At 39.3% G+C, this 15,722-nt stretch overlaps 1 protein-coding gene across 1 annotated transcript in view; it reads right to left on the reverse strand.

The window, feature by feature from the left end:
- Nucleotides 1-15,722, reverse strand: part of XKR4 (XK related 4) — a 284,882-nt gene that overhangs the window by 260,573 nt on the left and 8,587 nt on the right. The gene's annotated exons all lie outside the window — the stretch shown is intronic.

Raw genomic sequence — 15,722 nt, forward strand, 5'->3', positions numbered from 1 at the left:
GAGGGAGCAGTGTTCCAACTTGAGTATGAAATAGGTATTTTAAAGAACTCTGACCACGGTAATGAACATGTCTTGTTAAATATCAAATTTAATTTATAAAGTTAAGAGTGCTTGTGATAACAATGCAGCATCACTATCCATCAAAAACTAAGAAAACGCACATTCCCTCACAATACCACAACCTTAACACATGGATTGTTGTGTATCAGTGTGTGTGTTCATCTATGGAGATGAGAGGGTTTAATATATTTTAGTCTTTATGTCTATCTAAATATTTATTTTGGTAACATTCTTAATGCATATATCAGTCCATATATATCAAACGATAGTATCATTTTTGGTAAAGTACTTAGCTGCCGTTTCTTGAAAATAATAGTTTAGCAGAAAACATACAACAAAGTTATGCAGTGCAAACCTCTAAGATAGGAAGATATTTGTAGACGTGCATTTCAGGCAGATCTGTGTGTGTGTCATTAATATGTAGATACATAAAATGTTTCTTTTCATAAAGATTTTCTGTGCTTATTTTTGAGATTCCTGGGAAATAATAGTATGTATTTGGGGTCAGAGTTAAGGTTCTTATGGTCTGATGGAATATGCAATTAATACTTCACAAGAATATAATGGTCCTGATTGAGAGATAACCTTAGGGCAGCTTGGTTAGGGACCAGGGAGAGGGAAGAGATGGCTGCATGCCACCTTGGCAACCCTCCTGATTTTGGGGCCTGCCAATATGCAGATCCCCAAAATAAAATGGAACATCCAGAGAGCTGCTCTTGCTTAAGTTCCACAACTGACCAAAGGGGGATTTCTAATAGCTCACAATACCTGGGACACCTCCCCTGACTAAGCTCCAACCCATGTGCTATGAGCTACTGGCATAGAACACCATCTGTTATTTCCCTATAGGTTGAACATATATATCCCTTAAAATACAAAAGTTGCTCAAGAGCTGGTCAGCTGCATTGACCACATAAAACAAAGGAATAGGAGACAACTCATTTCAGCAAACAAGTACCCTGTTATAGAATCAGTTTGTCAGCAACCTAATAAAAACAGCGATGGATCAGAACAGCAACATGAGGTAGCCTACTAGCATGTATTTCTGAGCATACTCACACAGAAGTCTGTCCACTGAGGAAAACTTCATGGATGGTAAACAGCTCACGAAGACTAAGAACAGACTGTCAACCATAATATAAAACAAAGTAAGTTAATATACTGTAACTTTGTTTCAAACTTATTTGACAAGTTTAAAAACCAGACAGACATATTTATGAAGGAAAGGCAAAATACCCACATACTCTAAAGAGGATCATAGGCAACAATTTATATCCTGAATATAGCTGGAAAAATTCTGGTTTTTAGCATCTGAAAACTATGAAGTTGCAATACAATTACGAAAATCTCTTTGAATTATGCATATTTCATTCAGTTCCTCCAGAAGATATGAGAGCACTGCAACCCTTTGCCAAGTCTGATCCTAATATGCCATAGGGTGAATACAGACCCTGAACTGTCATACTCCATTTAAATCATATGTGGGGAAGAGCTAATGTGATTGCTCAGAATGTTAAGTACTACTACTGTGTTCAGGACAAAATATCAACAATCTAAAATCTGAATTATTTATTAAGGAGGAAGTGCCTTTTGAAGTGAATATTATTTATCTCTTCTCAGAACTAATGCCTAAATATGATGAAAAAATAGTTGCAAGGAAAAAAAGGAATTTAAAAGGCACTTTCATGATTCTTAGCCTGCAGATTTTACGTGCCTTTTTCACGTGTTTCATCTCTTTTCCAGGGCCATGTACAACTTTTTGCCATGCCTAGATACTTAGTTGATGAGCATCTTAGAAATCCCTGTAATAAACAATGGAACTGATCACCTCCTCACGTGGGAAAACTCAGGAGAGGAAACTGTTTGCAGGAGACAGTGATCACCTATAAGCCATGTGGTAGGGACCAGCTGGATCCCAGGACCATCCCTAACAGCCCATCTGGTGCCCTAGCAACATAGCTCTTGCAGCCATGATGCAAAGGTTTCCCCCACAACCACCGAGAGAGGTGGTCAGCAGAAAGTCAATACAGTCCAGGGCTCTACCGTAACTTTGATGGACTTTAAACTGGGAATGGGGGTAGGGGCAAGACATCCTACATTCTGTGCCTGTGAAAATCTCTAGACACACAACGTGCCCTCGATGAGATCTGTGGAAAAGGGTGCATACTGCTGCAGCAATGGCAAACTCACACATTCTCGAGGAAATGAAGTTCAATATGATAAATCCTACACTATTACTTGATAAGTCTCTGTTTAGTCAAATGTGACTTTTGTCATAATACATACAGTCTGGAGTTCTGAACAGTACCTTTACAGTGTCATTTTAAGTGGGATAGAGACTCCTAAGTCAATGCAAGCAGTAATATGCAGCTAGTGCCCATTCTCTCTCTGCAGGTATTGTTCTGAAGTTACAAATTAGGGGATAAGCCATTCTGAGATATTAAGATCATATATTTACACAAGCTGATATTATATTAAAATATCATATGTTCAAAATTCCAGACAATTGATTTATGAAAATATTGGCCATTTAAGACTTAAAATTTTATACATTAATAGGAGACAAGAAAATATTCCGAGAAGTCTAAAATACTATACTTTTTCTTATTTATCCTTAGTTCTTTTCTGGATTGTGTACATTTTCAAAATGTTGTAACACATTTAGTGTAGCAGAAATAGTCAATATTTTTCAAAAAGCTCTTAAGCTTTTACTATCAAGTACTTTCTTCACTGAAAGAAGTAGATGTGAGCCCCATGGTAGTTAATATCAAGAAAGGTATGAATGCATCTTTATATTTTGCTATAGATACCACCGTATTTTGTAAGACATTGAACATGATTACATATTAGTCTGAACTATATATTAGGACAGTTCAAAAGTCTGCAAGTGTTTGCCTGAAACACCCACCCTCTCAATAGGTATTGGTCCTTTAGGGAAAGGGTTAAATGGGTTATCCTGACTCATTGAGGCAGATGGCTTGTTACTCCTGGGCATAAGGGAGGTGGAAGTGGCTCTCTTGTGAGAATCTAGGGTACAGACTAAAACCATGAGGTAAAAAGCCAAGAAGCGTCCAGTCCTGGGGAGGAGTCAGCTGGCACAGACTTTGTTTTAGAGCAACTTGGACAGGCACCTGCTCAGAAATGCATCCATATTTTGAAAATATTTTCAAGATGCTTTTAATAAAGTATAATTATTATTACAGTGGCACCTAGAGGCTCCACATGAGATCAGGATCCCTTTGTGCTAGGGACTATTCAAACACACTGTAAGAGAAGTCCCAGCCTCAGAGAGCTTACAGTCCAAATAGGACAAAGGGTAGGAAAAAAGAAAAAATCCTATTTTACAGATGGGGACCTGAGGCACAGAAAGATTAAATGATTTGCCCAAGGTTTCACATAGCAAGTCTGTGGCAATACTGTGAACTGAACCCAGATCTCCTGAGTAACACTCCAGTACGTTAACCACAAAGACTCCTGTCCCCATTTCTCAGACTGATTTTATATAGATTGTATGTACTGAGGGAGGAGAAAATATAGTGACAGACACCTTGTGGAGGCAAGAGGATTATGATCCAAAACCTACAGATCACCCATTGGCTGACCTGCTGCATCATTGCAAGAGGGGAAGTATGACCCTTAGAACCCCTCAATGCCAAATGGTAAAGGGGGCTCTCAGAATACCTTAATCCTAGTATGTACATTCTGGTTCACCAAGGCATGTCATGAATGATCTTAAATGAAAGCCATGTTGCTCATTAATGTCATTGTAAAATGTATGTACAGATACTATGTAAAAAATTATGAAAATATGTCACAAAATCTGAATCAAAGCAGGTTGACAAATAGGTTTCTATCACACAAAGGATGTATGTTCACCTATCTGTCTCGGTCCACATGTAAATTAAGCATTGTAAGCCAACATGACGGAAGTCATTTACATGTGATGTCAATGGGGGATGGGAAGCCATCAAGGAGGCAGGACACCAGAGACTGAACTGTCCTGTCTCTGGGGCCAGACAGTGAACTTTGGGGATATAAATAGAAGACAAGGAGATACTAGGTAAAGGATGAAGGGGTAAGTAAATGGACAACATGTGTACATTCATGAAAATGTGATCCCAACCTGCCCTGGTAGAAACGTGGCAAAAAGGCTTTGGATGAGATAAGACTGCTTTAGACTGTTAAATTTAGTGTCTAGAAATCATGTATTGATTTTGTTTTATATGTAACCCTTTTGTTTCCATTTTCCTTACTCACTACCTCTTAAATCTTGATCTCTGATAATAAACTTATGACTGTTTTCACTATAAACATATCTCAGTGCTGGAGTATTGTACCAGGAGCTGATCCTGAGTTGACTCATTCAACGTGGTGTGTATGTTATTCCTTGGGGGACCACACACACAGTATTACCATGAGTGTCCTGTGGAGAAGGAGCTGAAGGCTACACGGGAACATTTCAAAAGGCTCAGGGGCTGGGGTACACCTATTGTTAATATGCAAGGCAAAGGAAGGGCTGGCAGAGCTCAGAGGAAAGTGCTTTGGTGGCTAACAGACTGGAGATGTCAGGGAGCTAATACCCAGTTAAGCACCAGCAAGTCTCCCCCTTTCTGGAAGCAGGAGGTAACAAGGTGACTCTCAGTTCTGGGCACCCCAAGAACCATCACAGTAGTCCCACATCACTACATTCTAAAATTATTTTACTAAATGGGGAAACTGGAGCTGTAATCTAGTGAGTCTATTTAAAAAGAAGAGAATAAACGGTAAATTTTACATATTATACCTGCTTTTGAATCCCATTCCAATTTTTGTGGTTTTACTATTTTATTTTCCCTTTTAAAAATATATAGAATATTTGTTATGCAGCCCTTGGGGTTATACTTATTATACTAACTTATTCCAAGGACTACATAAACTCCTGGCATGGGCAGAATTTGAGTGGCACAGTGGTAACTTAGGGTACCTTTATCCCCTTTCCTTATCAGCTGTGCCTTTTGTGCTGAAAAAGTGCAGCACAGAATCTAGTCTACAGGGGTTATTATAATAAATCACTAAAGATTAGTCATATCACACCAGTAATTCACACATGAGTCTCCCCATTAACATCAGCAGGAGTTGTCACGGGGTATGACTACACTGTAAAGAAAAACCCTGTAGCACCAAGTCTCAGCCTCGGTCAATTGACTTGGGCTCGGGCTGTGGAGCTAAATATTGCTATGTTTAAAGCCTAGGCCTGAGTCAATTGACCTGGGCTCTGAGACTTGGTGCCACAAGCTTTTCTTTGCAGTGTCCACATATCCAAGGTTGCAAGGCTAGCTGCACATCTGTCTTCCTCCCAGTCTCTCTGAGTGCACCCCACTCAGGTGTCAGGCCTCATGCCTTTATCTCTTCTTGGATAGAATTCTGCAGTTCTCCCAGGCTTAGATCAGACCCTGGGCTACAGTAGCCTATGTATCAACCATACTTCCCTAGCAAATCCAACTGAATTTAGCACCTGTGCTTCTTCCCTTCAAGACTCTGTGACCAGGGGTGAATATAGTGACCAGAGAGACTTACTAAGAAGTATATAGCTGAGCAAGTAATTGATTTTTCAGTTTGGTGGCCAATTCATTTTGAATCAAAACTGACTCTCCACTCCCCTGAAGTGGGGGTGGGGGGAACCCTGTGTTCAGGTCAAACAAAACATTTTGAAATGAAATGTCTAAACAGTTTGCTTTGAAAATATTGAAATGTTTTGACATTTCTAATGAAAATTCTTTTCCAGGTCCTCTGGCCAAGACGGTTCACCAAAGTCAATCTGAATCTCCAAAAAGTTTCGGTACCTTAAAAAATTGCAGTTTGGCAAATTTACTATTCACCAAATTTTTTTTCCACCCAGTTCTGCCAAATCATCATTTAACAGTAACAACAAAGCATTTAAACAATATGGTTTTTAAAACAAGTGTCTACACATATGTCTCTCTTCCCTAAAGGGCTTCCCATCCCTCAATGAAGAGCAGGCAGGCCTAAATTCTCCAGGCCCTCAGCAGATGTCGGTGCCAATCTGAACAGCTCCCCAGCAACTGCCTCCTTTCTGGTAAGAGTGACATTATTTTAAAATCCAGCCAAACTCCCTTTGTCCTTTTTAGTTCCTGGGTAAATGGTCCTGCCTGTCCAAGCCAAATTGTAGGCTCCACAGGGGTCAAGTCAGCACACTGAGAGCCAATGGCTCTGCCACGGTCCATAAACCTGAAGAGTTTACCTTGTGGTGACTTAGTTGTTTCCCCTTCCTGCTTGTTTGTTTTTTTTTTCCAACTGGTCTGTATATAACTATATAATAAACATCCCAATAACCAGCCAACCTATAGTATTCATAAGTTATTACAGAACAGCTCCATGTCTGTCACAAGGAGTGACACACATGAAATGAGGACAGGTTACGGAATCAGTTATATCTAAACTAGTCTCTTCTTTAGGCACTTGAACAAAAACAGCGGGGGTGGGGGAGAATGAATGGCATACTTAAATACCACATGTAGCCCTCTGTTCAGTGAATTAATCAGTATACTCTTATCATGAGTTCCTAATTAACCTATGTGGTAAAAATTCCTAGCAAATGGTTGTTGATTGTAAATGTAATCCCTCCTTTTGACACATGCATTAATGCACTATTGTTAAAGTTCAAAGTGGTTATTATTGAGTTGTCTCAACCCCGTTAATTATCCTCTGCACTATATTTGGATTCACTTGGGTAAATCTTTTTAATTGCCCAGTCTTTACTTACAGCACATCTTTGCTTAATATGCTATAAACTCTATTTATGTTTATGCCTTTTCCAATAAGCCTATATTAAATGTAGTTTTCACCATTATTACTGGAAATGCTAATGAGAACTCTATAGCTTACTACTATCAACATAACTGTTCCTCTGTTTTACCAATCAGAAATGTCAGGTTCTTGGATGCTCTCAACTGAATTAAAAAATTCTCTCCGCTACATCCTGCCATCTACTATGTATAAGTCTTAGGTGAAAAACATTTTTATATTAAACTTTTACTTTAGTGTCCACGTTTCCATGCAGAATATATCTGTTCTGAAAACAGGTTTAACTTAAAGCATGACACATAATGCACATTAAAATAATAATATTAATAGTTGGCACTTACAGCACTTTGCATCTGATCATCTCAAAGCACTTTACAAACATTATAGAACTGAATTTCACAACACCCTTGTAGTGCAGTTAAGTATTACCTTCATTCTACAGATGGGGAAACTGAGACAAAGACTACAGGGAAACATTTTCACAAGTAGAAAGAAAAGGAGTACTTGTGGCACCTTAAAGACTAACCAATTTATTTGAGCATAAGCATCCAATGAAGTGAGCTGTAGCTCACGAAAACTTATGCTCAAATAAATTGGTTAGTCTCTAAGGTGCCACAAGTACTCCTTTTCTTTTTGCAAATACAGACTAACACGGCTGTTACTCTGAAACCCATTTTCACAAGTGTCCACTATTTTGAGTGCCCAATTTGAGGTATCTTATATCCCTTTTCTCTGTTAAAAAGACAGAGGAAAAAATAAGTTATTGTACTCTAGTGAAGGTAAATGGGTGATGCGGTTGCTCTCCATCCCTGAAAGTCAGGCATTAAGTGTTTCATGACATGCAGCTTAAGATTGAGCCAGCCCAAGTTATGGACACATCAAAGCTTTGGCTTATCTAACTTGCTCAGGGACACAAAGGAAGTTTGCAACAGAGTCTGGAGAGGGGAAGAGACAAGACAGATTTCCTAGCTTTTTCTTTAGCCATAAGCCTATGCTTCCTACTTCTATAGTTATCTAAAGACTCTGAGGAAAGCAGACTGACAATCTGCTATATGCCCAAGAGAAAAGCATATGCAATGTGTTTTTTAAACCCCAAAACTACTTAAAAAGAAGACAGACATTTTTAAAGCTTCTTTCAAAGCTACTTCCTATTCTACCAGACATATCAAAAACCAATGCCATTCCTCTTCTTTTCTTAAGTCTTATGGGACAGAGAAAAGTTGAACAACCAGCCCCTCAGTCTCAAACATTAGGCTGTCTAAATGTGCTTCTCTGAGCTAATCGGGCAATTGAACATACCTGGTGTATTTTATGCTCCTGTTGGTTATATTAGCAATAGAAATATGTGGAAACAGAACCATTAAATATATAGTGCCAACATGAGGACACCTATGCAATTTTTTTTAAGATAGAGACAGAGGATTCCAAAATGAAATAACAAAAATGATGAGAGACAGATTTCCATACTAAGAGAGACTGAAGAGATCGGAAAGGTTTCCTTTGAAATGAGTCAAAGGAAGGGGAGACGTACTTATTTTCTCATAATACAAAAAAAGGAAAGGCAACAAATTTAAACTGAACAAAAGGAAATAGTTTTTTCTACATTATGCATTATTAAACTGTAGAAGTCATCACCTCAAGATGCCATTGAAGAGCCTTATAGAATTAGAAGTAAGGATTTGATATTCATATGGTTAATGAGGACATCCACAGTTATCTTAGATAAGGTAAGTTATAAGGAATACAAACTTTTCTTTGAAGTACAAACCCACCATTAACTAATGGGGAATAACCTACCCACAGGGAAAATCTCTTCCCAATCCTTAATTGTCCACAATGTGGTTCTCACACCTTCCTTTGAAGCACCTGGTACTGGCCCCTAGTACAATGGTCTTGATGAACCACCAGTCTTATCTGGTACAGCAATCCCTATGTTACCATCTTTGGGGAGGGGGTGACCCTTAGCACCCTTGTATTCACACCCTAAACCAGAGGTGGGCAAACTTTTTGGCCCAAGGGCCACACTGGGGTGCGAAACTGTATAGAGGGCTGGGTAGGGAAGGCTGTGCCTCCCCAAACAGCCTGGCCCCCAGCCCTGCTCCCATTCACCCCCTCCCACTTCCCGCCCCGACTGTCCCCCTCAGAACCCCCGACCCATCCAACCCCCTCTCCCCCCACTTCTTGTCCCCTCCCGGGACCCCACCCCCATCTAACCCCCCCATCCTCCCCCCAGACCCTCCGCCCCATCCAACCACCCCCTGCTTCCTATCCCCTGACTGTTCCCCAGGACTCCTGGCTCCCTTATCATGCCGCTCAGAGCAGCATGTCTGGCAGCTGTGCTGCCCAGCCGGAGCCAGACGTGCAGCCCCGCTGCCCAGAGTGCTGCCCACGCGGCAGTGCGGCTGCAGGGAAGGAGGGACAGTGGGGGAGAGGCCAGGGGCTAGCCTCCCTGGCCAGGAGCTCAGGGGCCGGGCAGGACAGTCCTGCGGGCCAGATGTGGCCTGCAGGTTGTAGTTTGTCCACCTCTGCCCTAAACGTTACTGTAATAACCTTTGTGCAAAATATGCTTTGTGAGGTATCATTGAAAAACTAATAACATACTGATCATTAATATTCTTGCGTAATGTATGTACAAAATGCATATTAAGAGTTATGAAGATAAGCTGAAATTATGACGAAAAGCTATTTACCAGTATGGGAAGGGGGCAAACCTGTTTCTCAGAGACAAAGGACAAGCAGACCCCTCTAGCCAGCTGTTAAAGTTGATTGGGAATCATCTGTCAAGTGAAAAGAAAAGGAGTACTTGTGGCACCTTAGAGACTAACAAATTTATTTGAGCATAAGCTTTCGTGAGCTACAGCTCACTTCATCGGATGCATGCAGTGTAAAATACAGTGGGGAGATTTTATATACACAGAGAACATGAAACAATGGGTGTTACCATACACACTGTAACAAGAGTGATCAGGTAAGGTGAGTTATTGCCAGCGGGGGGGGGTGGGGTGGGGGTGGGAATTGTATGGTAACACCCATCTCTAAGGTACCACAAGTACTCCTTTTCTTTTTGCAGATACAGACTAACACAGCTGCTACTCTGAAACCTGTCAAGTGGACATTCTTGTCAAAGAAGGGAGGCAGGAATAGATTGATCAGCATTTTAGCAAACTAAAACAATTGAACCTCTTTCACCATTAGACTCCATGTCTCCTTCCTCACAGCAGGAATCAACTTTACATAGGGGTAACCCTCAGAAAAAAAAACATTTCAAAGGGTGAGTGAACTGGAAAGTGAGGGGCAAAAACTTCCCAATTCACCTCAAAGAAGACAAAGGAATCAGCCCTTTGAATTTGGGGTTGGGGAGATCCTGACCTGAGAATTTGGTCGGCTATGTTCCTGAGAACATGTGGCAAGGATTTTATCTTGAGCCAAGTCTAGCTTATTAAGTTTTAGCTACTAGAAAGCATTTTATTATTACTTCACTTGTAATCATTTCTGACTTTGATACCTTATACTTATGCTAACTTAAAATATCTCTTTGTAGTTATATAAACTTGTTTTATTTTTAAATCTAAATTAATCCAGTGTTGGTTTAAACTGAACTGTTTGGTAACACCAGTTAAAGTAGCAAACTGTTGAATATTGACCACTGACCAAGGACAACAGACCTTTAATATGTGACCTGTCCAGAAGAGGGCAGAACACGTTTTGGGGAAAATTCAGGACTGGGAGTAGGTTAGGGGTCACCCTGCAAGAAGTAACCAAGGCTGGTGAAAGTCAAAGTGTGACTGGAACCTTGCTGACTGGCCGCTGGGGTCAGAGCTTCTGGACCAGAGCTACAGCTATACACAGACACTGAGGGTGTTACCTGCATGCCAGCTGTTTGTGAGCAGCCCAGGTTGGGTGCTACAACAGCAAAGAATTGTGAGGCACCCAAGGCTGCGAGACACACAATGACAACCCCTCACTGGTCTGGACTGCACCCCAAAAATATGACGGGGGGGGGGGAATTAGTCAAAAAACAAAAAGCTTTCAGGGAAAATGTAATTTTCAACTAAAGGAATTTTTAACATTTTAAATTACATATTTCATTTCTAAATTTTTGTTTGGGGTTTCAAAAACCAAATTGAAACAAGTTTTCAATTTATTTTGAAATAACCTATTAAAATTTTTTTTTTAAAGAGTTGCTCAAAATTGTGGGGAGAAAAGCCTGTTTTTTGAACAGCCATAATGTGTATTTTTTAAACAACAAAAAACTAAGAGCCAAACAAGCACCAGATATTGGAAGAAAGTAGTAGTGTGACCTACAGCTTTCTGCTTTAGGACACCAAGTTGGTGGTGCTAAAAATCTGTTCCCAAGGCAGTTCAGTGCTTTTGTGAAATTAGTTGATCTCACGTTAGTTCCTTAGGAATTAACAATTGAATAGGCACTGGAAATGGAACTACCCACATCCCTAGGGACAGATCTGCTACACAGGGCTGAGTCTCATTAGCAGAGCAGTATGGGGAAGCTTATATCGTTATTGGTGATGATAGATCTGGTATGTGGACAGATAGAATGCTTCATTTTCCTGGAGAGTTATTCTGGCACCTAAAATTTCTACCAAACTTGCTTAAAATAAAATTAACAATTTCAATATTTTAAAAGAAACTAACTGCTGTTATCATATTATTGGCTGCCAAACTTTCTTTATGCACACACACTAATTTAGTTCCATTATTCCAGATGGTGTCCTCCATCACCTGAAATTTATGGTAACCACCACATCCACTGATTAATTCTGCCAATCCAAAGGAATTATGTGACTCTCCAGGGAAACATTTCTACCAATACCATTAGTATACTGAATAGACCAATAACATCCCAGCTAATACACACAGAAAAAAACATTGCAACAAAAATAATGACATAGCATAGCAACACTAGCTACTGCACTAAAGAAAAAATAAACTTTATAGGCACAAACTGTGACTTAAATTAAAATACACTTTATATATAAATAAATGAGAGAGAGGGGGGATCACAGCATTTAGAGATCAGAAGGAGGTATCTGGGCAGAGTAAATTACGCTGCAAACTCAGGGTAGAGGATATACCTTGCAGAGGATATATGATGTATTAGTTTTGTTACTGGTGTGACACATGGAACCCATTCTATTCTTATTCCAAAATTAACAAAAAGGACATTTGAGGTATACTGGTGACTTTTCTACTTCTGAGTTCTCAGTTTCTTAAAAAAATTAAGACAAATAGAAATTAGGGACAGAAGAATGCATCCTAGCTTTTTTGGAGTTTGTATTTATGATTATACAAGAGAAAACTAACTGCAAGTTCTAGAACTATAATTTTATTTCAGAGTGTTAGTGGGATTCAGTTCAGTCTCCAGGTGTGGAATCCTTTCACCTCCCCAGTCCCTGAAACAGGAATCAATCTTGTTGCTTTTCACTGGTCAGTGGGTAGGAGAAGACGAGCTGGAGTTAACTCCTTGTTCACTATGGACTAAACTGTACCCCTGCATCCTCTCATACTCCCCACTTTTGCTGCCCAAACTCTATTCATATCCCTTCTTATTGCTGCTTCCCTTCATTTTTTAAAAAGCCTACTTTTGATGGGACTAACACTTCCACATCTATTTGTCTGTTGGATGTAACACCCTAAATAGAGAATGTTGATACAATGGGCAAAAGTGGTATTACACTTTATAAACAAGCTTCAACAAAACAAACCAAACTCAAACCTTCAACTGCAAACAAAGGTACTGTTTAATTTTTTTATGCATTGAAACAAAGTATCCAATTAAAAAAACCCACCAACCTCTTTATTTAACTGTTATGACTGACATGTTATACAAGAAAATTAGTTTAAGTGGAAAGAATATAAAAAACCTATTATTACATAAGTAAAATGAGAGTGAACTTGTCATGTTGCTCGAAACTGCATCTCTTTTAATGAAGTTTGTCCTTACAGTCCAAGATTAGGGACCGGAGCAAGTTGGTAGAGATAGAATATTCTTTTAGACTACCAGGTAAACTTTGCAGCAAAAGTCTATCAAAGCACTAGAGCACAAACGAGAATAAAACTGGAAGCCATAGCTCACTTTAAGATATTATTTGGTCTTCCATTCCACAGGAGATTCGTATATGGAAACTGACCTTTCAGCCATAAATAGTCTTCCAGTTGTAAGTAACATTGCATCAGGTAGTTTTAGTCAGAACATTCATCTGTTTGCAGAAATCTTCTGTGAGAATTAGGAATAAAGCATCCAAAAATGAGCTATGGGCCTGAAACGTTGTCTTTTTTAATTTGTTTTATTTACTTATAGCCACTTCTGTATTTGTACTAGAGAGCTCTAGTATTCTTTGTATGGCAACATGAAATCCTTTAAAACACAAACTCTTAAAAGGTGAAAGATGTATACGATTACGAAAACCCAAGTACTAATTCCTCCAGATACAAATTGCTAAAAACATCCTTTTGGCAAACAACAATAAGTTCACCTACTTGGACCAAATGGACTGGCAAAACTATTCGTGTTTACACAGTGCTCTGAAAAAGCAAAGTCTTATATAAGTACTAAGTATTCCTATAAGAGAAACTTGTTTTTAATTTTCAGTTGTGGTATCTTTCCTTCTGAAGTCTCTCAGCAACATTTATATGCAGTTTGGGTTGTGAGGATAAACTGAACAGGGAGACTAATTTGTATACCATCTTTTAGTAAGTGATTCCAAAGAACTGTAATGGAGCTTCACATTAATATCTCAAAACATAACATTCATCTACATATCACTGTGTCTCAACAAAAGACAAGAAATATTTATTCTACTGAATGGATTAATAGCAGCTAAAATGCATTAGCATAGATAAATTCCCTCTAAGTGGAACTGCCCCTTCTGCTGCTGCTCTGTCAATCAATCACCACTCAGGAGCACTTAAGTCAAAGAAAACAATACAGTTAGCCAGAGGACTTAAGTCAAAAACACCTGTGGCCTCATGGAAGAAACATGGTACTTCTGAGTTGTAGCCTTCCTGTGCATTAAGAGAAACAGATGGGAAGGCTATGCAATAATCTTTTCTAGAAAACAAGTCACTCATGAATTTGGACTCAAATGTAACAAACTGACAGATTTCAAAACACTGAGAAAAATTAGTGACAGTTTGACATGTTATCATGTGAGGTCCAATGACAGTTGGAATTACTGACCATCTAACTCCTACACTGTAACAGGACAGAAATATCAGAAACATCACAGTGAGATGCGAGAAACACATCTTGGGAATACAGTCTTTTGGTTACTGGAATGAGAGGAAAAGAGACATCCTTCATTTTTTGAAAAATCTGGGACCTAAATATACAGTAGAAGACAATCAAAGTATCATTTATTGGCCTTACTAAGTATCCTAGATGTGCCCTAAATCTGACAAGGGCCAGATCCTCAGATGGTGTAAAGTGGCATAACTCTAGTGAGGTCAATGAAACTATGCTGATTCACACCAGCTGAAGACCTGACCCTGAAGACAGTGCAGAAAAAGTGATTGTCTTTAAGACTTGCAAGAGAGAGCAAATTCTAGTGGCAGATTATAAACCTAGAAATACCAAATGGTAAAGAATAAAAAGCCTCATTTTCCCCACATCTGAGTAAATAAAAACAAAAACCTATCACCACCAAACCTATTACTCACCTCAGGCCAGAAGCAGAGAGTTCCTTCCTTTGAAAAGAGCACGTGTCACCAGTTAGTTGATGCACCTAGAACTTGCTAGTGATTGCTCTTCCACCATGGGGACTGCCTTGTGTGGGAAGCTACAAGGCTTTATTCTGTCACTCCTCATTCACTATGTATGTTGGAACTGGACAGGCAGTTTGAGCTGCATTGCCATTAATGACTATGACACATTCTGCTCGGTTTCCTTTTCATCAGATCTAGATGATGCAGTTTCTCAGCATTTCCAATGTTTAAGTGTGATAAAGAGTTAGATAAGGAGGTAGCTGATTACACTCAGTGTGGAGATGACAGAAATTATACTCATTGGTCCCTTTCTAGAAAGAAAAAGTGGGAGAGAGAGCAGCTCTCTTGATAGAGGGGTTGAATTTGCCTTTTGTTAGTAAGGTGCACAAAATAGACTGGATCTTATTAGAAGCAAGACTTTCTTTAGAGGATCAAATAGCAGTTGTAGTCCTGGATGTTTTCTCCCTCCCCCAACAATCTCAGGTGAGAAGATAGTGAAGATGCAAGAAACAAACAGGATCCTTACCTTTCGCACCTCTAGGTTTAATTACTGTAATATATTCTACATAGCACTACACATGAAGATGTCTCAGAACTTTAGCTGATACAAAATGCAGCAACCCAGTTAGTACTGTTTCTCTCATGGAACATATTATACTATATAATATTACGTATTATATTAACCTGTGTATAATAATTTGCTTTCATTCCTGTCTACCTTACAGACCACCTTTCTGCTCATGTTCCTTCTGGATAGAGGTGGTCAGTTAATACACTTGAAACAACAACTCCAGATTTAAAACAGAATGCTGTCTCAGCTAACTTAAGGCAGTGGTACACAGGTCTGGGATTCACTCCCCCTGCCAAAGTTTATTAACCTTCAGGGCACAGTGCAAAGCGCGTGCATTCAGGACTTTATCTTATGGGGTGTACTGGAAAAGATGGGATGTATCTTTTGTAGAAGGAAAGTTTATAGAAGCCTATAAGTTGGATTGATTCCTTTAACTGGTTGTGAACTGGCCTGCTGATTGATTGATTGTGTGTGTGTGAGAGAGAGAAATCAATGCTTTGTGAATGTGTATTTAAAGCACATTTTTATAAATCTGCAAAAAAATTAAGTGGTTTTGGTGCTTATT

This window comes from Eretmochelys imbricata, chromosome 2 (assembly GCF_965152235.1).
Source record: "Eretmochelys imbricata isolate rEreImb1 chromosome 2, rEreImb1.hap1, whole genome shotgun sequence".
In the NCBI taxonomy this organism is placed as follows: Eukaryota; Metazoa; Chordata; order Testudines; family Cheloniidae; genus Eretmochelys; species Eretmochelys imbricata.